This window comes from Macrotis lagotis, chromosome 1 (genome assembly GCF_037893015.1).
Source record: "Macrotis lagotis isolate mMagLag1 chromosome 1, bilby.v1.9.chrom.fasta, whole genome shotgun sequence".
In the NCBI taxonomy this organism is placed as follows: Eukaryota; Metazoa; Chordata; class Mammalia; order Peramelemorphia; family Peramelidae; genus Macrotis; species Macrotis lagotis.
Window position 1 is genome coordinate 735,517,565 of NC_133658.1, and position 25,317 is coordinate 735,542,881.

Genomic DNA, 25,317 nt, shown 5'->3' on the forward strand with positions numbered 1-25,317 from the left:
CTTAAAAGGACCTGTCACATGAGCTTCTATTATATCCTGTCCTAGATGAAGGCTCTTATTTCTATCATGGGAATTTTTTTTCCTAAGTACCAATTGCTGAAGAAGTCTTAAGTAACTGTTTTACATCCATTCAAGAACATGGATGTTAATGAAGCATAATCAAATGCTGCTTGGCTTTTTTGGGGATAGTTGGAGTTGTGCCTTCATTTTATCTGGATGCTTTTAAGGAACTTTTTGCATCATTATGTTATTTCCATGGATAACTCATCTTCTTTATGATAATTCCTTATCTGTGAAATATGATAAAATAGAACTTTGTTTTCCATGGCAAAATAGCTCTTGTGAAGGTTTTGAAACTTAAAATGGTGAGTCAATGGTCCTAAATGGCCATTCCAGAGAATATGCTTCCAGATCATCTCTGGAAACTTCAAGGCTCCATAGACATAGAGATTCATTGCTTGGACCTTTTGGGGAATGAAGAATTTCCTGGCTACTTGCAGCCTTGTGGTATAACCAGACTCCTGATTGCATTTGCTTCTTTTCTGTTCTTAGGTAAAGAGTATCTAAAGTAGACATGTTCAGGATTGAAAATGACTATTTGAGTTCAAAAGGTCTGGAGACTTGGGTAAAATATAGTTGGTGGTAGCTAAAAGCAGGTTTTAGAGAATCAACCCACAAGAGGATTGGCTTATTTACTGCAGAAAATTATTGACATTTATTGGGAATTGTTGGACAGTGCAGAGTAGAGATGAAATTTAAAATGCTTATAATGATCAATTTTATGAACTAATATATACAGTAATAGGATTTAAGTATTATCTTCCCAGCAGATTGTACAAATGATTTTATGTTAAATTTCTGTATTTTGTTCTGTTAATGTATGCTTGTGAGTCTTTTTTTGTATAATAAAGTAGTTCTTAGGTGAATAGGAATAAATTACCTCTTTAATAAATCATTTATATTGCACATTAATTTCCTCCTTTTAGGTCAGATCCTAGACATAAGCCAATGCTAAAATAGTTCCAGTGGGATGGGATGGGGGGGGGTCTAAGGAACCAAACTATATAAAAGAAATGAGCTTAATCCCTCTAATTAGAAGCTAAACTCCACAGGACTGAACCACATGCTTATGTACAAAATGATACAGGATAGGGAGGGGCAAATATCCCAGTGGTGACCCAGCAGTGAGTGGTGCCCCAAGGCTAGACATTAATAAAATACTGATCTTGAAACCTTTAATGAATGAGCTCCTATTTACAAAAAAAAAAAAATAGGAGATGAAAAGGTCCATGTGAATGAAGTAAGGCATATTTTCCCAATTCTGTTCTCCCAGAGGGTCTAAGAAAAGGACTATTTTCTTGAAATAGGATTTGATATATTGGGACTTCTTTGTGTTTTCCTGAGCTTCTCACTGGGTTGTCACTCATAAATGACAACATAATTAGAAGCAGACAATTCTATTATCATGGTCAAATGAACTTTCCCCCCACCAGGTCTGAGAAATAAAAATCTGTTCCAATTTTTGTACCTATTTTTTTTAACCAATGCCTTATAAACTAAAGGTCTAATTAATGAAATTTCCCTTCCAAAGGAGACTATTCTCACCCCAGTTCCATTGCTGAAAATGCAATTTATAATTCAAAGATATATTCAATTAGTATTACCCAGAGAAAAAGGAATAGCATGTTAAGACTTTAAAATTGAGTTGAATCATAATCCAGTTAATCTCATCTAATTGATTGCTTTCCTTTCAGATATGGAGTGATCATTTCAAAATCCAAAATTGCAAACCTGGGTTTATTACTTGACAATTTGGTAGAAGACATCATCTGCTTTGAGTAAGTGTTAATCTTCTTAGCCATGGTTTAAAGCTTTGGGTTCCAGATTTGGTTCAGTTTGCTTAAAAAAATGTATCTTACTTATTTCTTTAGACTTTAGTCAAGTACCTGAATCACTTCAGCTCTGACTTGCTCATTTAAAATAAAGCAAAACAAAACTATATTTGAAGTTGTGTTGAAATTCTGAATGTATCTGAATGAGACTTATTCCCAGAGCAAAGGCCATTCTCTTTTGTTTTATCTGAAGTTTCTTGGTTTATACCCATGTGTACTATAAGTACAACTTGACTACTGAGGGAATGAGAATGTTTCTGAGTGATGGAGAAGGGGTAATTGAGACCAAAATTGAAAGTGGTCTAAGTGTCCTCATTTAGGGAACTGTAGTGAGAATGGCTCTTCTATTTGCACTTTCATTCTATGCTTGTTTCTCTTGGTCCCAGGGTCAATGATGTAGGAAACATGCTACCGAGGCTGGGAGTGTGAAGAGAAGTTGCCATCTAGCCATTTCTACCTTTGGGTCCTGCATTTCTAGGTGTTCTTGAGACTCAAAGGAGCATTTTCTTCCAGGGCACCAACAATATGCCTCTGGCAGATTGGGTAGATTCTCTGCTGGTATGTATGCCAGTCCACAGAGTCATTGCCATGGAAACTGTGTAAACCAATTATCTACTACCTTCTTGGTTCCTCCCAGAAGTCCACCCACAAAGTCATTGCCTTGGAAACTAGATGAGCATGGCACTGCTTACAAGCAAGGCAAACTATTAAGAGTTCCTTTAAATGGGGTGGTTTTATCATCAATTTTGAGCCTGATGGTCTGGCAATCTTCAGTCCTATGGTAAATAACTGAAAGGCAATTGGACCTGCAATGACTCTATGACTCTGTGGTCAGGGTAAAGCCAGGGCTAATGGACCAATATCTAGAGGTGAGGAAGGAGGATGTTCTCCAGGGGTTGTGTTTTCAAATAAGCTACATGGTTCTTTGGATAAAGTGCAGGTTGTGGAATTAGGAAGACCTGAATTCAAATCTGGTTTTAGGTACTTAATAACTGGGGATGAGTCACTTAACTTCTGCCTTCCTCAATTTCCTCCACATCTACCTCCCAGGATTGCTTTGAAGATCAAATGAGATAATAGTGCTTAGCCCAGGACCAGGCTTAATAAATTCATGTTTTTTTCCTTCCTTCCCTGGAAGAAGATACCCTCACATCTTACCTTTCTTAAGTCAGGGAATGTTTCTTGGTCTCAATTTCCTCATCTGAAAGATGAGGGAAATGGACTAGATACAAGGGTTCTTGAAGTTCTAAATCTTTGAACCTTGGCAAATCATTTTAACTCCCTCAATCTCAGTTTCTACATCTGCAAAAGAAGTCAAAAGTTTCAGCATTGTGCTAGGCACTGGAGATATAAAGACAAAGAAGAAACGATCCCTTCTTTCTGCTTGAGCAGATTATTCTATAAAGGGAGATGACATGTATACAAACATACATATATATGTATATGTGTGTTTATAGATGATTTTATATACATAATCACACATAATGCTTCTGGCATTTTCTCTGGCTATCTCCCATGTTTCAAACACTTTCCATTCTTAATTCTTGACTACTGATCTCCCTGGCTTCCTTTAAGTCTCTCTCTCTCTCTCTCTCTCTCTCTCTCTCTCTCTCTCTCTCTCTCTCTCTTTTTTTAGGTTTTGCAAGGCAAATGGGGTTAAGTGGCTTGCACAAGGCCACACAGCTAGGTAGTTATTAAATATCTGAGGTCGTATTTAAACTCAGATACTCCTGACTCCAGGGTTGGTGCTCTATCCACTGTGCCACCTACCTGCCCCTCAAGGCTCAACTAAAATCTCATCTTTTACCCCTTTAACTCTTCTGAAATAGTCTCCACACTAGTTCAGTTCAGTTAGTTTTACTAACCCTTTGTTTACCTATTGTTTACAAAATAAATACAAGGCAATTTGGAGGAAAGGAACTAGAAACTGGTGGTAGTTGTTGTGGAAACAGGAATTGGTCCATAATGGGGCTGGCTTCTAAGTTGTGGTTTAAAAGAAGTAAAAAATTCTAAGCCAAGGAGGGAATGTGACATCCAGTGTAAGGTCATGAATGCGGCAGATGTTGCATAGGAGACACAATAAGAAAGTTTATTTGGCCAGACAAAAGAGAAAATGAAAGGGAGTAGTGTATGACAAAGTTGGAAAATATCAGCTGGAACCAGATTAGATTTTAGAAGTAAGAGGGAGCCACTGGTATTTATTAAGCAGGATAGTGACATTGTCTGTGATCAGGAACATCACCTTGGCAACTTTGTAGTGGATGAATAGGTGTGGGGAAAGATTTGAGGCAAAGAATTGAATTACAAATCTTTTGCAGTAGTCCAGGTAAAAAATGATGTATCCCTGAACTAGTGTGGAGTCTGTTTCAGAAGAGGTAAAGGGGAAGACAACAATAATAAAATAACATGCATTCATTCATTTTTGAGGTAACTGGGGTTAAGTGATTTGCCTAGGGTCTACACAGCTAAGAAGTGTCTAAGGTCAGATTTAAACTCAGATCCTCCTGACTCCAGGTGGGCACTCTATTTACTATGCTACTTAGCTAACCCAAGTAATATTTACATAGTGCTTACTATGTATTGGACATTGTGCTCAGTACTTTGTGATTATTATCTCATTAGATCCTCACAACAATCCTGGGAGGTAGGTGCTATTATTATCATAATTAAAATTTTTTTAATTTATTTAAGGCAAAGGGGTTAAGTGACCTGCCTGAGGTCATTAAGCAATTATTAAATGTCTGAGGCCAAATTTGAACTCAGCTCCTCCTGACTCTGGGGCTGGTGCTATATCCATTGTGTCACCTAGATGTCCCCTGTTTTCATTTTTGTTGTTGAATCCTTGCAGTTGTGTTTGACACTTCATGACCCCATTTGGGGTTTTCTTGGCAAAGACACTGGAGTGGTTTGCATTTTCTTTTCCAGTTCATTTTACAGATAAGGAAACTGAGGCAGAGGTTAAATGACTTACTAAGAGTCACGCAGATATGATGTCCCTGAGATCAGATCGAACTGAGGTTTTCCTGACAGCAGACTCAGCATAGATGTAAGATATGTTTTGGAGGTAGAATCGACAAGACTTGAAAAATAATTGGATATGTGGAAAAAGGGAGACTAAGGAAACTGAGGATAAACTTGGATAATCAAAAGAATTATGGTATCCTTAACAGAAACATTTAAGAATTTTTTTTTGTGGGGGTAGGAGGGAGGAGTAGATAATGACTTTAGCTTTGTGTGTGTTAAAATTGATATTCTTCTAGGACAATCCATTCATATCCAGTAGGCAACTGGTGATATAAGACTGAAGTCAAGGGGAAAGCTTGGATTTAATTAGATTGATCTGGGAGTCATCTATGTAATATGTTAAATTTATGTAGCATGTTATATCTGTTTAGTATGTTAGAAAGAGCACTGGATTTCTGCCAGTAAGTGACTCTAGGTGAATTACGACCCCTCTCTCTCTTGTTCACCTTTTTTTTTGTCTCAAGTCAAAATATTCTTACAGATATGTATATGCAGACCTAACCCTTCCCACATCTTAAGCTCACTTTGCTCTATAGGTCAATTAGGAGGCTGAAATAGAGATGGTCTCTGAGAAGCTCTCCCACCCTAAATTCCATGATTCCATTTTTCTATGTGCTCTCATTTTCTGAAAAATCTTCACACTCAATTTTTCTTCAAGGGCCAGAAGTATAGATGGACTTTTAATTTGCTAGTTATCGGTTCTATCATTATTCGAGTTCCCACAAAATGTACTCATTTTTCATTTTGAGAAAATGGTAAAATAATGTAGAGAAATGGGCTCTATACTGTATTTCTCGTTTATGTGACAAGAGACCCATGACTAGTCTAAAGAGTTAGATGACATACTTATGACCCTCACATATTGCTTGTGAGAAAAGCCTTAAGTATTTCATAAATATTATTTTATACCAAAGCTTTCAGAATGACTGATTCAGATATAATTCATCAGTGAAATGTTCACTCTTTAAGATTGTTCTCAGGAAATCAAAATCCCTGTGTAATCATAAGACACTTATAGTAAGTCAAACAAATTGCAGTGAGTGGTAATGTTAAAAAGATATTTCATTTTCATTTCATTTGCTGCTAATAGTATTAGCCTTAAAATGAAAATTTTTCATATGTCATGCTACTCTTCTAAGGACCCATTTCTCCTTCCCACCTTCCTGTGGCTATTCCCAATGCTTGCAATGCACCCCCTTCCTTATCTCCTCCAAAAGAACCCCCAGTTTCCTTTGAAGCTCAGCTCATGCACCAACTAATTCCTCCCCAAGCTGCTAGTGACTCCTTCTCCCCAAATTTATCTTGTTTTTATTTTGCATACATTTAAACAGCAGGGTTGTGTGTTTTGATAAATATTTCACAACCAGTTCTGGGATGGGGTTGGGAAAGTGAATGCATTACACACTTTTTACAAGACAGTGGGGTTAAGTGATTTGCCCAAGGTCATACAGCTATGTAATTATTATGTGTCTGAGATCAGATTTGAACCAAGGTTCTCCTGACTCCAGGGCTGATGCTCTATATCCTCGGTGTCACCTAGCTGCCCTGCATGACCCACTTTTAAGGCTGATCTCAATTATTAACATTTTATTCATCAATATCTTAAGTGTAGTAAATTAAACTCTGTTTTGTATAATTTGCATATTTTTGAGGTGGAAATGCTCACTCTAAGGTTTTGACAATTGTCTCTCTGGAACCAATTTGATCTGGTGATATAGCAAACCCTTGTAGTATCAACTATCTTCTTTTATCGATTGTAAGCTTCTTGAAGGCAGGGACTCTTTCTTTTCCTACCTAGGAATCCCTGTTTTTTTGGTATCATGAACCCCTTTGGCATTGTGATCTTTTTTTAGAATAATGTTTTTAAGTGAATAAAATTTGTAATATTACAAAAGAAATCAGTAATTTGGAAATGCAATTATCAAATATCTATAAAAAACAAACAAACAAACATATTCACATATCCCCAAGCTAAAGACCCCTGCTTTAAAGTCTTACCCAGTACCTGGAATATTGCAGATGCTTAATAAACATTTATTTATTTATCTATTTTAATAAAGTTCACAATCTGGAACATGTTGTGATCACAAAACCACAATGTGTTGGCTAATAGAACAATTTCTATTGGGAAAAGGAAGGGAAAGAGAGCTATAAAGAAAATGGCAGCAAGCACAAGAAGAACCAATTCCTGCATTCGACCCTGTCCTACTATTGGAAAGTAGGCTGCGTGTCATTTTTGGCTTGCCCCCAAACACTCTTCTCTCAGTTTTGCCTTTATCTCCCCTCTCAGAGGACTTTCTCACACTTTTCTTTATCCCAGTCTTCAACCCTTTATTCCTATTCATTTTTTTGACAAGTTCTGGAACCACTAAACTCAACCAAACTGCCATATATGATACCATATGATTTTTTTAAACCATAGACCATGGGATGAATTTTTGACTTCTTTCTTCCTTGCCCTTCTCCTTGGCAAAAAGTGAAAACTGAGGGTTTGCTGGATGATTGGTGTCTCTAAAGATTGAGAGTTTTTGAATGGTGAAAGAATCTATGCACAAACTGCTACAAAGTGTACAGATTAAACTCTTTTCTCCTCCAGGTGAGGGGAGAGAGAGAGAGAGAGAGAGAGAGAGAGAGAGAGAGAGAGAGAGAGAGAGAGAGAGAGAGAGAGAGAGAGAGAGAGAGAGAGAGACAGAGAGAGACAGAGAGACAGAGAGAGAGAGAGAGAGAGAGAGAGAGACAGAGAGAGAGAGAGAGAGAACAGATAGCCATAGATCTGCCACATGGCATAAGGGTCCATGGTTCACCAGTAGACCTAGGCTGGAAGCACATGCACTAAGAAAGAGAGATAGCCATCATTACAAGGAGAAGGCAGGTCAAGAAGAAGAGGAAAAAAAAAAGAATTGCACTTCTCTTAAATGTACTTTGTAGTGGGTTGAACAAGGGTGGTGCTTGGGGAGTGGTCTAGTACCTGTCTCAGGTATTTTCCAATAGGTAAGGTATGTATTGGTCCTTCCAGTCTCAAGGTGCCTGACTTCTAAGTCCACTATGTCATTTCCTGCCATCCCAGCCCAAGCTTGACCCATCAATGGCCAAGGTCAGGTAGCTGGAACCAGAAGCTGGAGGAAGGGGAACAAGTCAAGGCCACTCCCATCTGGATGAATTCACATTTTAATAAGGGAGTCACTTTGAATTACAGAGTTCCCCAGATAGGCACAGACAATATTTTTCCTTCCACAAAATTTGTTTCTAATCAGAATATCTCCTAAGTCCATAATTCCCTGCATCAAGGGGATGCCCATCAATTGGGGAATAGTTGACCAAGTTGTCATTTATGATTGTGGTGGAATAATGTTATACTGTAAGAAAAAAGCTTATATGAACTGATGCAAAGTAAAGTGAGCAGAACCAGGAGACACTGTACACAGTAATAGTTATATTGTAATGATAATCAACTGTGAAAGAATTAATCACTCTGATCAATACAAGGATCTATGATAACATCAAAGTACTCATGATAAAAATACTATCCACTTCTAGAGAGAAGCATATAGATTCTGAGTGCAGATTGAAGCACTTTAAAAAAATTTTTTTTCTTTATTTTTGTAACATGGCTAACTTGAAAATCTTATGAGACTTTGTCTGTATAATAGGTGTAATTGCATTTCTTGCCTTTTCAGTGATTGGGGAAGGGGCAGAAGGGAAAAAGAGAATTTAGAACTGGAAATGAATTTTTAAAAAAATTTAAACCAAACCAGGCCAAAATAAAATCTACACATCTGCCCCCTTCACCTTCTACTAAAACACAATCAACTCTCCAGGTATGAGCAGTGGTTATCAGTACAAAACAAAAACCTGTCTAGAGTCACAGGTAAAATAAAAGCTTCCATCTCTATCTTTAGTCCTTTTGTACCTCAAATTGAGGTTACAAAGACATCACTTTAGAACTGGAAGGCAGCTTAGCATCATGTCACTAGAGAAATTTAGGGGCATAAATTTAGAGCTTGATGGGACCCTAGAATTTATCTAGTCCACATCTCATTTTATTGATGGGGAAACTGAGGTCTCATTTTATTGAGAGGGGAAACTGATACTTCAAGTAACTTGTCCAAGGTCAGACCCAGACCAAGATTCTGATTCCAATCTAAAGTGTCTGTCTAATTCTCATCCCCCTCCCACTACCAAACTGCCTTTCTTCCAATCTCTTGCCTTTTTTTTTTTTGACAGATGAAAAATTTATTCAGTGACAAAATCAGTAGAATCCAGGTCTTTACCACTAGTTCAATAGGTGAAGAATCACAAGATTCAAAAGCAATTGAACATAATAACATTGTATTCATTCAATTACTCAATCAATAAGCATTTATTAAGTGCCTACAATGGACCTGGTTGTTAAATATTTACCAGCACACCTCTGGGCCAAAGAATGAATACTTGGCCATTCCACTTTTGGGGGTGGGGTAGAAGTGTCTGGAGAGAGGATTAATGTGATGCCATCAATAAAAACCAAAAAAGCAAGGGAGAAGTAGGTCTTTACTGCTATAGACTTATCCTGTTATAAAACCAATTCTGATCAAACTTTATCCTGAGTTTAGAATAAATCAAGACCCAAAGGAACAAAACCCCAGACATTTTATGTCCTAGAGCCCTCATATACAATACCCTCCTCCTGAACCAACAGCATTTTTTTAATCAGTGAGCTTTTTACAATGTTGCCTTTAATTATGAACTCAACGATATTCTGGGAGCAGCTAGGTGTTAAAGTAGATAGAATGCCAGGCCAGGAGTCAGGAATATCAGGGTTCAAATTCAGCCTCAGACACTCAATAGCTGTGTGACCTTGAGCAAGTCACTTAAATCCCATTTGTCTCAGTTCTGCCTCTGTAAACATGGGAACACCCTGGAGAAAGAAATGATAAATGGTTCTAGTAGTATCTTTTGCCAAGAAAACCTCATAGAGTTAGATACTATTGAATGACCAGCAAGAACAAAGGTGACTATTTTAGGAGCAGGAATGGAGAGGATTATTGGCCCCTTCATTCATCGGTACAATGGTGAATAGGAGAGGCTTCCAGTGGCACCATATTATTCAAGTCAATGTGACTATCCCAGATGATCCATATGGCTCCATATACATCTACTTGCATTCTGGATTTTGCATGACACTAATACAAGACCTCAATTAGAGTGGCAGGAACTACTGACTATCTGCATCTCTCTTCCCTTCCCCCTTACAGAATACACCAATGGTGATCTGAGGCAATATGCTACAGTGGAAAGTGTACGATTGTTTAGATTCAAAGGACCTGGATTCAAAACCTGGTTCTCTTACTGTTGTCTCTGGGATTTTGGGGGTCACCAATTAAAGATAAAATTTGGGGTAACTGAGAAATTGAGTGTTACTGAAAGGACGAAGGAATTCGTGCGCTCTCTAGGATTTTAAAATTGCTCACGATTTTATTATAAAATATAGCAAAGCAAACTGGTTAAAAAAATCTTTTCCTCCCAAAGGGTCCACAAGCACTTTAGGACAGGGTGAATAACAAAAGACTAGGCTTGGTTGCTTGGTAGACAGAGACTGAGACAGAAAGAAGGAGATGAGGAAAGATAGTCAGAGAGAGATGACTGGGCCAGAGAGAGAGGACCAGCCCCTAGAAGAAGTCCAGCCAAGTTTAATAGCTTTGCCCTTTATGTGGACACTGAGGGAAAAAGGGGAAATTCCTTCCCCTTAAGTGACCAAAACCAGGTAGAGTTGAAGACTTGGAGTTGGAAATGAAGAGGCAGGATACAAATTTTACATTAAACAATGAAACAATAGGAGTCAATTTACATTTCAAGAACAAAGATCCTTCCACACCCTTAACAAGATTCCCAGATTTTAACAGCATTAAAAGATTACAGAATTTATTTCTGCTACATTCATAATCCTCTCATAATTCTCTGCATCAACACTACTTTTGTGACTTGGGCAAATCACATAAGTGACTCTAATCCCAAAGTTCCTCATCTGTAAAATGAGGGAGTTCTTGACCTTTTATTTCATTATGGATCTTTGACAGTCTGCTAAAGTATATGAAATTCTCCTCACAATCATATTTTTAAATGCATAAAATTATACACATATACAAAAATTTATTGTTTTTGCCCTATCCAAGTTCATAGGTTTCTTAAAATCTATTTACAGACCCTTTGGAAGTTTTAAGAATCCTTGGAGATGACTTTCAAGGGCCTTTTCAGCTTTATCTATGAATAAAAGAATTTTTAAAACAAGTACTTAAAAAAATTGTAGTTAGGTGGCATATAATAGTACCAGGTCTGGAGTCAGGAAGACCTAAGTTTAAATGTGACCTTAGACACTTATTGGCTGTATGACTCTGGGTAAGTCACTTAACTCTTGTCTCAGTTTCCTCATCTGTAAAATGAACTGATGAAGGAAATGATGAACTGGTATCTTTGCCAAGAAAACCCCAAATGGAATCATGAAGAATCAGACATGACTGAATGAATATAACAACAGACTGTCTCAAGCACTGTACTAGGGATATAAATACAAAGGATTCTACTATGGAGAATCATAGTTCTCCTGGGGAGAAGAATGGGGTCTAAAATGGGATCATAAATCCAAGACTGAACTTGGAACAGGAATTAATTAATTATACTATACTATACTATACTATACTATACTATACTATACTATACTATACTATACTATACTAAACTGTACTATATTAAACTATCCATTTTCCCCAAGATTCATATGGAAGATGTGAAACATACCCTACAGGCAGTCTACTATTATGCTCCAAAGGAATCCCTAAGTATAGGAGGATAAGTCTGACTACGTGCTCCTTTGGAGCATGATAGTGGGTTGCCTGTAGGGTATGTTTCACATCATCTAGGGCAATCTCCAAATGTTCCCAACCTGGAGTGGGAACCATGATAGAAAGTAGAATCTTGGGGAAAATGGAAAGTAAAAGTTCATAGAAAAAGTAATCATGACAGTCAATCTATTATAATACCATGCTGGAGGTCTAGAGAGAGGGAAGTTGATTAGAAGACTTTAGTGGAAATAATGTAAAAGTAATGGAAATAATGTAAAAAAGAAGAATGGAGTCAGAAAAATTTCTTTACTAAAATTAAAAGGCTCAACAGAGAGGAGGAAGTAAGCTTTATTGAACAGGGGACCTGCCATCAAAATACCATCATCTTCCTAAATACCATCATCTTCCTAAAATGGATACCGTGTCTTTGATAAAATCCAGAGTTGCAAAAAAAAAATTGCTGACCACTCCATGGGCTGCTAGTTTCATTCACATTCTTTATAGGACAGGCAATATCAGCAGACACTGCGTCCTAATTGAGGTCTCCAAAGGCCTTGATTACTGTGTGTAGGGTCTTGGCAGGTCTCTGTGGCCTATTTCTGTGCTTCTGTGGCAGAGATGGGAGCATGGCCAATTAGACCTTGCCAGGAGGGATGAACAACAAGGAGACCATCTGGGACTCATTTATTGCCCTCTGCATACTCTTATGGTTTAACTGTGCTGTCCTACTTGTTCCTCACACAAGATGGTCCATTTCCCAACTTCTGGCCTTTGTACATAGTCTTCTTCATCACCTATGCTTTTTAGAATTCAAGAGTCTGCTCAAGTACCACTTCCTATAAGAACCCATTTCCAATTCTACCCCCATCTCCCTCATAGCTACTATTGTCTTCCTCTCTAAAGTTCCCTTCTATCTACTCTGTATATGTAGACAGACACACACATACAATCTACTCTGTATGTATTTCTGCATTCTAACACACATGTATATACACATGTATGTATGCATGTGCTGTAGTAGATCTGCTTGAAGCTTGGTGTATTCAAAGCTGATAGGGGAAGGGGAGTTATCAGGATGTCTGATATCCAGGAATGTGGGTGGTAGTGAAATTCTTCCATATGATATTTTTTTCAAAGCTTATACTCAAGCTCAAACATATCATGTCCCAAGCCTATGATGTTTAAAAAGTTTGAGATAAATAATTTCTGGTAATTAGTTATTTTATTAATAATGCTATTATTTTATTAATAAAGGGGTCAGTGATACTTTTAAATGCCAATGATCAACCATGGTAGTGGGCTCACAGTTTATATGCCCTTGTAAGAGTAGTGGCAATCAACTCAAACTGGTAAACAATTAATGAGAGAATGAATAATTTAACAAAAGTTAGACCTATTCTAATGAACAGCTGGTAGATATATAACTTTATGTCATTTATTTCTAAATTGTGCAGCCTTGGACATTCTAATCAAATAATTTATATATTCTTTATATATATACAAACCTGTGTAAAGCAAAATGGAGTTCCCATTGGGTGGGGTGTGACCAAGATTGTGGAGAAGATTAACTTAGAATATTTACCATTCATAATAATAATTAATAATAATAATAATAATAGTAATAGATAACATTTGTCTTCTGTATGAGGCTTTTTCAGTCTCTCTGTCAATGCCTTCCCCTTTTTGAATACTTACTATTTATAATAATAATAATAATAATAATAATAATAATGTTATTATTATTATAATGTATGGCATTTATAGAGGGGCAACTATCATCTTCCTGAGTTCAAGTCTGACCTCAGACACTTCCTAGTTGTGCAACCCTAAGCAAATCCTTTAGCGCTGCTTGCCTCAGTTTCCTCATCTGTAAAATGATCTGGAGAAAGAATGGCAAACCATTCTAACATCTTTGCCTAGAAAATTCCAAAGGGATCACAAAGAGTCAGACATGACTGAAATGACTGAACAATAAAAGCATTTATATAGCCCTTTAGAGTTTGCAGAGTGCTTTACAAATATTAACTCTTTTGATACTCATAATAGGTGCTATTAACTCCATTTTACACTTAAGGAAACTGAGGAAGACAAGTTAAGTGACTTACTTGGGATAATGCAGCTAATAAGTGTCTGATGCTGGATTTGAACTCAAGTTCTCCTGACTGCAGGTCCAGGGTTCTATTCACTGCATCACCTTGCTGTATTTGTATATATCTTATTTGTGGCTAATTGTTTACATGTTGTCATCCCTTAATGAACCATAACTTGCTTGAGGAACAGGATTGTTTTTGTCTTTTTTTGTATTCCTAGCACTTATCATTCAGTAGGTATTTAATAAAGGCCTGTTAACAGACTAAAAAATCATGACCTTGGTAGGTCCTTTGCTGAGGCAGGCCTCTCCCACTACTCAATGATTCTACTTTCTGTATATCCATCAAGACTCCTTAATTCCATTTCCCTCTCCTCAAATGGATGTTTCTTTAATTAATTTTTTTTCAGGGCAATGGGGTTTAGTGACTTGCCCAAGTTCACACATCTAGATAATTGTTGTGTTTGAGACCAAATTTGAACTCAGGTCCTCTGACTCCAGGGCTGGTGCTCTATTCACTGCATCACCTACACGCTCCTTCTTTAATTTATTCTAGCATAGGTACTGGGGATAGTTTGGACCAATTTGACATTCTGGTCAGGGTTCAAAGAACTGGTTGACATTATAGTCATCATTGAGAGAGAGTACTACCATACTGACAAAAATCCTAAAATGTCAATTCTCAAACAAAGTGTTATACAAATTGCAAGGCATCATCTGTGTCATACTAGGTCAGAAAAGCTAATATCCATGCTTTGTATTTCTAGAACTATGCCAGATGATGTCTGCCTCTGCACTCTACTCTGGTCTAATTTGGTGAATATCACCCTATTGCCACCTGGTTCATTAATCCTGGATGTTGATGGTGTTCAGGGTTCTATGGCTGTATAGGTCTAAATTAATCATTCTTGATAAATGATAAAAGACAGAAATAAAACATATAACACCAGGTCTCTAGCAAAGGAGGATTTTATTTCAGCTGAACTCTTTCTTTTGGTTCTTTTCCAAAAACTCTGTGATTAATATAACTCAGGGTGGCTGGAATTTGGGGATGCCAGTGAAGGGATTCTGAAATTGTATGACTTATTTGAGGTAGTACCCTGTGTAAAAACATCCCAGTAGTCCTGGTGCTTAGTGAGGGGAGGGTGATCTGTCTAGGAGCAGCCCCTGGGTGCAGTCTGCAACATCTGTTCTGGGGGATGAGTACAGTGCCAGAAGTAGATTCTGACCTTTTAGAGACAGATTGATCATGTGGCCCCAGCACTTCTGGAGCTATTTGGGAATGTTTCCCCACATAGACTCACAGGGGCTTGGTCCTGTGGGTCACCGGTCTGGATGGATCACTTGGACTGCAGCTAGTGTGGTCCAGGACTGACTTGCTCCTCCTGAGTCAGAAGTGAGTCCATTTACAGAGAGCTCTGGGTCCACGTAACTAGGATGTCAGTGAATCCTGGAAATTTAATGTTGAGGTCAGGAATGGGTGGACTGAGGGACAGGATATGAGGAATGATCAGCCTGGGGATGGCTGGGTAGTGGAAAGGGGACAGGAGCTCTTCAAGGATTAGGGACTCTTTGGTTTTGTCTTTGTAGCCCAGGTGCCTACTTAATGTATGCTCCTTAAATGGAATTGAGTTCTTATAGCTCCTTGTGGCAGACTTTCTTGCCCATCAGTAATCCCTTGCTTTGGAGAATTGACCTGGGCATTGGTAGTTAGACCAATATCACTCCAAGATGCATTGAACACTTGAGATGGTGGAGGAAAGGGGTGGGGGCCAGGCAATGCTGGAGGATCAGCCATAACTTTATGTTGGACTGAGGCATACACATGCAGGATGAGTATGGATAAGTAGAATACATCAACATAAAGATTATGGTGTTTCATATAATTAAAGGTGTGAGTTTTTAAAAGATAACTAAGTTGAAGAGACATAGAATTTGGAATCAATATCAAAGGTTGAATTCCAATACCGCTACCCATGAGAACTTGGATTTCACTGTCTACCTGTGTGACCTTGGACAAGTCAATTTAATTGTCCAAAGGCTTCATTTTTTTCCTGTGTAAAATGACAGTTGGACAACCTGCTCATTAATGAAACAAATCCCATATCCCTTTACTTCTCAAACCATCTTGGCTTGAGATTTACGTTGCTAAAAACTCAGCTTTAGTGGACTCCTATTTGAGTTATAAGGTCGTGTCCTGCACATCTATAAAATAGAGAAGAAAAAGCAAACATGCCCTCCCTATCATAGTGCTTTCTTACAAAAGCTATTCTTGGCAAGTCCTACCCTAAAATCATGACTATACACAACTCCAGCAATTCCCAAAGAATACACTAACAGGGATTCTAAAAGAATGAGAGCTTTGAGTGTCCATAATAGCCCTGGGCATATGGAATACTTCCCCCATGACCATGAAGGTCATCTCTTGGTAGATGTAGGATGTTTGACAATTGTCTTCATCTCTGAGGATCTGTCCTATTACCCTGTAGAAACCACGGAGGCATTTCAGTAAAAGCAGATTATTTTTAGAGGTTCCAGATTTGACAAATTCCATTCCAGAAACTGTTTCTATTGGAAAGACTCAAAGGCAAAATTAATTTTAAATAAAAACAACCTACTATAAAAATGCAATTAAAGTGACTGTAAAGGCAATGTATCATGCTATTACTTTCATATGAATATTTTTATTTGGTTCTAGCTCAGTAAAAATAATAGCAGTGGCACTATTTGCTCAGTGGCTGTTCCCTGTTCCATTTGATAAAGGGTATTGGGGGCCTAGAAACCCTGCTTCTGGAATTCCTGCCCTATTAGAAATTTCACAGGCAATGAAGGGACATTTAGGACATCAGGCATTGGTTCTGAAAGCCACAAACAATCCTTTGTAATAGTTGGGAGTGGCTAGAGTTTGTAATGTTTTGGGAACATTGCCAGACATATTCCCATAGTGCCAGGCTATTGGGCAATGTTTTGAATGGAAGTGCCTCTTGAAGGGTGTTGTTTATCAGGGATTGGTGCTCTCTTGGTTGAAGTCATCAGAAAGAAAAGGGGATCAAAGTCATTTCTCTCTCTGTCTCTCTCTCTCTCTCTCTCACACACACAAATATGTAGGATGTTTTAATGTAATCTTAAGCTATTAAAACTAAAAGACTCAAGCACCCTTTGATTGGCAAAGTTACACTTATTATTTTATTTGATCTTTATGACAATTCTGTGGAGTAGGTAGTATTAGTGGGGTTTTAAATTTGCAGAGTACTCTATCCATAATCTCATTTACCTTACCCAGGACTACACAGTAAGTATTAGGAAAAGAATGCCAATTCCAGGTCTCAGCTGACTTGAAGTCCAACACTGTTTTCACTATACCAATTTCTCAATTATTGCAATTAGAGTTCTGGTGATTAAAGCTATTCCAAAGTGTATTATGCTACCTCCAGAGATAGGGAGCTGAAAACTAGAGAGCTTCAAAGAATCTTAGAGTAGGAAGGGGTCTCAAAGTTTACCTGGGTCAACCTGTACTTGAATGAGAATCTGATCTATCTCATATCTGACAAGTAATCACCCAATTTTTACTTGAAGATTTCCAATAAAGGGAAAATGATAGCTACTGAGGCAACCCATTTCATTTTGCAATGATTTCAATAATTTTTTAAAACATTTATTTTCATCTTCAGTTCCATATACTCTCCCTCCCTCACCCATTGACAAGGCAATTGACAAGTTCCCTTTGAACATAGACATATTGTATATTTATATATTTATGAATAAATGCAAATATACATTTAAACATAAACATATTGAAAAATATATTTTCATAATATCCATGTGCTTAAAATAGCAAAAACAAATAAAGGGAAATGGTTTATTCTGTACTTTGAATTCATTAATTTTCTTTTTTTTTTCTTTTTTTAAATTTATTTTTTTATTCGCATTTTGTACAAATGTTTTTCTTTACATTAATAAAATATACTTGTTTACAAGTAAACAAAATACCCCTCCCCCCATGAATATAGATAGACTTGCTTGGGCAAAAAAGTAAAGGGGGGAGAAAAAAAATTAAAATTAAAAAAAATAATAGTAATAATTGTAGGTATGGCCAGGTGGTGTAATGGACGAAGCACCAGCCCTGGAGCCACGAGCACCCGAGTCCATATCCAGCCTCATAAACCCAATAATCACCCAGCCATGTGACATGCAAGCCACCCGATCCCCACTGCCCTGCAAAAACCAAAAAGAAGAAAAAAAAAAGACCCAAAATGAAATAAAATGGTAATAATAGTAGGGGTGGCTGGGTGGCAGACAGAGCATTGGCCCTTGAGCCAGGAGCACCTGGGTCCGAATCTGGCCCCAGACACCCAATGATCACCCTGCTATGTGGCCCCAGGCAGGCCACCCAGCCCCACTTGCCCTGCACCCTCCCCCAAGTAATAATAACAAAAAATGTGGTTCAGTCTTTGTTCCAACACCATCAACTCTGTCGTGAGTGGATCACATTCTTTATGATAAGTCCATCACAAAAGTTACTTCCATATTTTTCCAACGTTGCCATTGCTGATCGCAACTCCCTCCTTTCTTATTTCTCCACTACCATGTACTATATTTTCTCTCTCCTTTCACTCTGACTCTGCTGTAGGGTTGCTGAGTGGCGCAGCAGACAGATCCCTGGTCCAGGGGCCAAGAAGCCCTGAGCCCCCATACCACCCCTTAGGCCCAGAATCCACCTGGCCCTATGGTCCTGGGCAGGCCACCCAATCCCAGCCCCTTGCAAGAAGTAAAAAAAGAAAATGTGTTATATCTGACCACTGTCCCCCCATGGTCCATCCTCTCCTCCTTTATTCACATCCCCACCCCTTCCCCCTGCTCCCCCCCTCCTTCTTACTCCAGTTGTCTATACCCCATTGAGTATATTTGCTGTTTCCTCTCCTAGCCATCTCTGATGAGAGCAAAGGTTCCCTCATTCCCCCTTGCCTCCCCCACTTCCATATCATTGCAATAGCTCATTGTAATAAAAAAAAATCTTATTATATGAAATAGCTTGGACTATTCCCCCCCCCCTTTTTCTTTCTCCCATTCCATTTCCCTTTTTTTCTTATTGACTCCATTTTTACACCATATTTTATCTTCGAATTCAGCTTTCTCCTGTGCTTCAACTATAAAAGCTCCCTCTACCTGCTCTATTAACTGAGATGGTTCAAATGAATATTATCAGTATCATTTTTCTATATATGCAGTTCATCCTCATTAAGTCCCTCATATTTCCCCCCTCTCCTCCAATCTCCATGCTTCACCTGAGTCCTGTATCTGAAGATCAAACCTTCTGTTCAGCTCTGGCCATTCCAAAAGGAACCTTTAAAATTCCCCTGGTTCATTGAAAGTCCATCTTTTTCCCTGGAAGAGGACATTCAGCCTTGCTGGGTAGTTCATTCTTGGCTGCTTTCTAAGCTCTTTTGCCTTCCGGTATATTGTATTCCAAGCCCTACGAGCTTCCAATGTAGCTGCTGCTAAGTCCTGTGTGATCCTGACTGCAGCTCCACGATATTTGAACTGTGTCCTTCTGGCTGCTTGTAATATTTTCTCTTTGACTTGGGAGTTCTGGAACTTAGCTATAGTATTCCTGGGGGTTGGTTTTTTGGGATCTCTTTCTCGGGGGGATCAGTGGATTCTCTCCATTTCTATTTTGCCCTCTACTTCTAGAATATCAGAGCAATTTTCCTGTAGTAATTCTTTGAAAATGATGTCAAGGCTCTTTTTCTGATCATGACTTTCAGGTATTCCAATAATTTACAAATTATCTTTCCTAAGTCTGTTTTCCATATCAGTTGTTTTTTCAATGAGATATTTCACATTTTCTTCTAATTTTTCATTTTTTTGGTTTTGAAGTATTGATTCCTGATTTCTGGTAAATTCATCAATCTCCCTGAATTCTGTTCTTTGTCTGAAGGATTTATTCTCCTCAGAGAGTTTTCTTATCTCTTTTTCCATCTGGCCAATTTTGCTTTTTAAAGCATTCTTCTCCTCAATAACTTTTTGAACTGTTTTATCCATTTGACCTAAGCTGTTTTTTAGCATGCTATTTTCTTCAGCATTTTTTTAGATTTCCTTGACTAGGCTGCTGACTTCATTTTCATGTTTTTCCTGCATCTCTCTCCTTTCTTTTCCCAGTTTTTCTTCTAACTCCCTCATTTGATTTTCAAAGTCTTTTTTGAGCTCTATCATAGCCTGAGCCCAATTTCTGTTTTTCTTGGAGTCTTTAGATGCAGGAGCTTGTGCTTCCTCATCTTCAGACAGAGTATTTTGATCCTTCTTGGACTCATTTGAAAAATATTTCTCAATGGTCTTCCTCTTGTTTCTTTGTTCATTTTCCCAGCCTAAGCCTGTTTTTTGGGGGTGCTTCCTGAGCTTTTGGGACACTCCCACAAGGGTCTCAGTGTGTGAGGTTCTGTCCTCCCTCCCGGTCTGTGAATGACCATAAGCGCCCCCCTCTGCCACGGGGCTGAGGTGGGGGGGGGCCTGCTGTTCTATGGGGGAGCCTAGACTGCGATCAGGATTTGAATGTGGTCAGAGCTCCAGAGTCCTGTTCCAGGGGCAGAGGACAGAGCTCTGCAGTCTCTCTTCACTCCCCTCCCTCAGCTCAATGGGCTCATGCCCTGGGGGCTCCTGCTTACTGGCTCCACCTGCTTCTGTTTCCGGGTCTAGGCTGCCAAAAGACCAGGCTGCTTGCTGGCTGTGTGCCCTGAGGGCTGGGCTCCACGTGCTCGCTCTGGCAGAGGTCCCCCCCGCTGTTCCCCCACTTTGTGCCGGTTCTCCTCGGGGTGCAGCTCAGGAGACTCCCCTGCTGCTGTGAGCGGAGGCTCCCAGCGCCCTGGGGCTGCCTCCAGGAGGCTTAAGTTCTTTGGTTCTGGCGGGCCACCCCTCTGGCGGGCCACCCCTCCGGCCCGGGGAGCAGAGCCTTTCTGCTCTTTTCCAGGTTACCTTGAGTAGGAAAACTGCCTCACTGGGTCCCTTTGTGGGTTCTGTCTCTTGAAAGTTTAGTTAGAGTCCTTAGTTTATGAGTTTTTATCAGAGAGCTCCTAAGACTCGATCCCTTCATGTTGCCATCTTGGCTCCGCCCCCCCGAATTCATTAATTTTCTATCTGGAGATGGATAACATTTTAAATCATGAGTACTTTGGAGTTGTGGTGGCTCCTTGTACTGATGAAAGTTTTTGTCTTTCATCTTTACAATATTGTTGTTAAATTGTTCTCCTGGTTCTCCTTAATTCACTTAAATCAGTTTATGTAATTTTTCCAAGTTTTTCTGAAACTAACCCCTTTGATCACTTCTTACAACATAATAATATTCCATATCCTTCATATACCATAACTTATTTAGCCATTCCCCATTAATTGGCATCCCCTCAGTTTCCAATTCCTTGCCACCACAAAGAGAGCTGCTATAAATATTTTTGTACATATGTATCCTTTTCCTTTTTCTTTGATCTTCTTAGAGTATAGACCTAGTAGCAGTACTGCTGAGTCAAAGGTTATACATAGTTTTATTGCCTTTTGAGAAAAGTTTCAAATTATTCTCCAGGATTGTTAGACTAGTTCACAGCTTTACCAACAGTGCATTAATGAACCTATTTTTCCCACATCTCCTCCAGCATTTGTCATTTTCTTTTCCTGTCATCTTAGTCAATCTAATGGGTGTGAAGTGGTAGAATTGTTTTAATTTGCATTTTTCTAATTATTACTAATTTAGAACATTTTCATATGAATATTGATAGCTTTGATTTCTTTCTTTGAAAACTGTCTATTAATAATCCCTTGATTATTTATCAATTGAATAATAGTTTTTATTCTTATAAATTTAACTCAATTCTCTATATATTTGAGAAATGAGATCTTTTTCCCACCTTTTTTTAATTCATGTAAATTAATTAAGTTTATGTAAAACTTTTTTAATTTTATGTAAGCAAGATTATACATTTTAGCTCTTATGAATCTCTACATCTCTGGTGATTATCTCTTCCTCATTCATAGATCTGCAGATAATTTCTTCCATCATCCCCAAAATAATTTACTACCCCTTTTGTCTAAATCATGTACCTATTTTGAAATTAACTTGGTATATGTAAGAGATATACCTAGTTTCTGCCAGACTACTTTCCAGTTTTCCCAACAGTTTTGTCAAATAATGAGTTCTTTCCCCAATATCTAGACTCTTTGGATTTATAAATCACTACACCACTGTGATCCTTTGTTTCTATATATTGTTTACCTAATATATTATATTGGTCAACCACTCTATTTCTTATCTAATACCAAATTGTTTTGTTATTACTGTTTTATAGTACAATTTGAGATTGGACACAACTAAGCTATTTCATATATTTTTTCATTGATTCCTTTGGTATTCATGACCTTTTGTTTCTCCAGATGAATTTCATTATTATTTTTTTTAGCTTTATTCTTTGGTAGTTTAATTGGTATGACATTGAATAAGTAAATCAATTTAGGTGTGATGCTTTTAATCATGAAGATGTTTCTCTCACATCATCTGAATTTGCTTTTTTTCCTTTGTTGCAGTTTCTCTTGGGGTAAAGCAGAAGTATTCCAACCTCTCTTTTATTTGACAGCTCCCAAGTATTTGAAGACAGTACGGATGTCCATTAATTATTTCTCTTTCCACTGAGTGTTCTCTTCTCCCTGCTTTGCTAGTTCCTTCAATTGATACTAAGGTACAAATATGAGTCCCTCTGCGATCCTGATTGCCCTCCTCTGAAGTTTCTGTAGCCTATCTTGGTTCTTCAGGCATAGGTTGTACAACTACTTATTGAGGATGTTGTAGAAGAGATTCTTGTTTAGATTCTTGTGATTGTAAGTATTTGGAGTGGTTGATTCACAAATTTTGATTTTATAGTATAGAACAGCAACACAGTAGTCTAATGGATAGAGTATTGTGTCTGAAGTCAGGAAGACTTGGATTCAGATTTGTGGTATTTTACTCTCAGACATGTACTAGCAAGTGATTTAACCTCTATCTGCCTCAGCTTCCTTAACTGTAAAATCAGGGCAATAATAACTTCTATCTCCCAGGGTTGTGAGGTACAAATGAGATGTTTATAAAACACTTACCACAGTGCTTGACCCTGAGTAGAAATTTAATAAATGCTTGTTCCCTTCCTTCCCCAACTCCCCCCGCCCCCCATTTCTCATTTCCCCATGGAAGCAAGGAAAAAACAAGTGATCTCAGACTGGTTAACAGTTGACATTTTAATGGCACTTTCTTCCATAGTGTTGTGATTGTAATGGCACTCTCTCCTATACATTTTTACTTCTCACAACTACCCTGTGAGAGAGGTAGGGAAGGCATTTGACAGATAAGAAAACCAAGGCTTAGGGAAGTATAAAGACTTTTTGAAAGTCACACTTTGAACTCCTGGGTTTGAACTTGGTCTTGTGACTCTTAAGTTCAGGGCCTTTCCACTAAAATAAATCTTTTTATCCTTCTGCTCTTCCTCCCCCTCTCCTCCCTCCTTCCCTCTTTCTTCTAGATGTTCTTGTCTTCTTTCCTCACCTTCTTCTAGGCCTCCATTCTTTAACCCTTTCTCATTGTTCATAGACCTCCTACCTCTCTTTGCTTGTTTTCAGCCCCAGCATGTGGCAAAGCCTTTTTGGAGTTCCAATGCCCTTCTGGAATTTTTCCACCACACACTCCACTGCACACCAAAACAATGCTGAGAGTTGTTTCATCCAAGGCAAAAACTAGAGCATCTTTAGCTATTAAAAAAAATAACCAAGGGCATCCTTGTTTCAGGAGATCCAAATTTAGAAAAAAACAAAATGAAATGGAAGGCACATTAAGGACTTAGTGAAGGAAATTAAACTCTAGATCCTAGAGAGTGAGAAAACAAACACATTAAAACAAGTCAGCATGTAATCTATTTCAGTTTTTAATTCAGATGAAGAAATAATCCTGCTCTTTTCAAAGCAGATGCTCTGAAAGTCAGTTTACAATCTCAGCAGGGGTGGGGTTGGAGGAAGGGAAGGCATGAGAGAGAGAGAGAGAGGACACTGTTTTTCAATTCTTTCCTTGTCCCTCCAATAGAAATGCTTGGGTGGATCTTTACAAATTCTCCCAGCAGTAGTCATCAGGTGATGCATGAACCAAGGATACCATGCATTCTGCTCTTGTTCTATTTTTCCTTTGTGTGCTTCCCTCCCCCAACATATTCACCATTCTCCAGGATTGAACAGGCTTGAATGTGATGTTTAAGGTGTTGTTTCAAATTTGCATGGTGGAATATCAAAGTAACCATGTGGGCTCCGGCAATAGAAATTGGGACTTCCAGTGGGCACCAGACCAACAGCTGGTTCTGAAGTGAAAGGGTGAGAATTTCTGTGGGCTTCCATGGCATGGGAGAGATTGTGGAAGGCTGATGTTGGCCACTTGGTATCTGGCACATCTACCTTCTAGTGTGTGTGCCTCTTGTCCTTCCACTTTCTTTTCATTGGGCCTTTTCAGTGTGTGTTTGCCTTCATATCAGCTGGCATTTAAAACTCTTACCTCAAAGAATCACAGACTATAAGAGCTGGCAGAGATCTGAAAGGCCATCTGGTCCAAAGGTTCTTAAACCTTTATTGTGTCACAGACCCCCTTGGCAGTCCATGAACCCCTCCTTACAATTTTTTAAACAATTGAATGAAATTTTAGTTAGAGATTTGTGAAAATAAAGTTATAATTTTCCCCCTCCAAGTTTATGAACTCCCTAAAATTTATTAAACCCCTTGGGGGTCCATGGACACCAAGTAAAGAACCTTTTATCTAGTCCAACCCCTTTATTTTATAGAAAAGAAAACAAGCCTACAGAGAAGCAATGATCTTGCCAAAAGTCCTTTGACTAGTTCTTCTAGCTCAGCCAGCCCCCATGGAAAAAGGTGTACTTGTTTCTGGATAAGGAAAGCAGGGGAGGAGCTGGGAACAACAGCCAAAAAATGTATTCCATTCTGCAGGGAGTCACAAGAAAAAAGAAAATCTGGCTGGAAGCAGTGGTCAGTGGCAGTGCAAAAGGCAATGTCTTTAATGAATCCTCAGGATGGCATGTTTCCCAGGCTGCTCATCATGCTAGTCCCTCATTTCGCTGCTGACTTCAGTTTATCAATAGTACACTATATTCCAAATGTAGGATTTCTAGGCCTTGACTTAGGAGCTGTCTCTCACCTCCCTTATTCTGGATATCATGCTTCAGAATCAGAAAAATGATACCCTTGACTTAGGAATGAGATAGACCAACTATTTATAAATTAGTTGTTTGGAATTCAGATTAGATTTTCTTATGGGAATTAATTGTGTTATGAGTGGTAAGATTTGGAAGACCAGGGTTAGAATCCCAGTTGTGATTTCTATTTGTTATATGAATTTGGCCTTCCTGTGCCTCAGGGAATAATATTTATAAATCCACCTCTATGGAGGTCCAACTTTACTGGATGCAGTCAAGGACAGTCTTACTAGGAA

At 38.5% G+C, this 25,317-nt stretch overlaps 1 long non-coding RNA gene across 1 annotated transcript in view; it reads left to right on the top strand.

Moving 5' to 3' along the window:
- Positions 1 to 2,617: 2,617 nt before the first annotated feature.
- LOC141523805 (uncharacterized) overlaps positions 2,618 to 25,317 on the top strand; it is a 31,806-nt gene continuing 9,106 nt past the window's right edge. The window contains exon 1 of the long non-coding RNA XR_012478607.1: positions 2,618 to 2,761. This is a non-coding gene — a long non-coding RNA (uncharacterized LOC141523805). The remainder of the gene's footprint in view (positions 2,762 to 25,317) is intronic.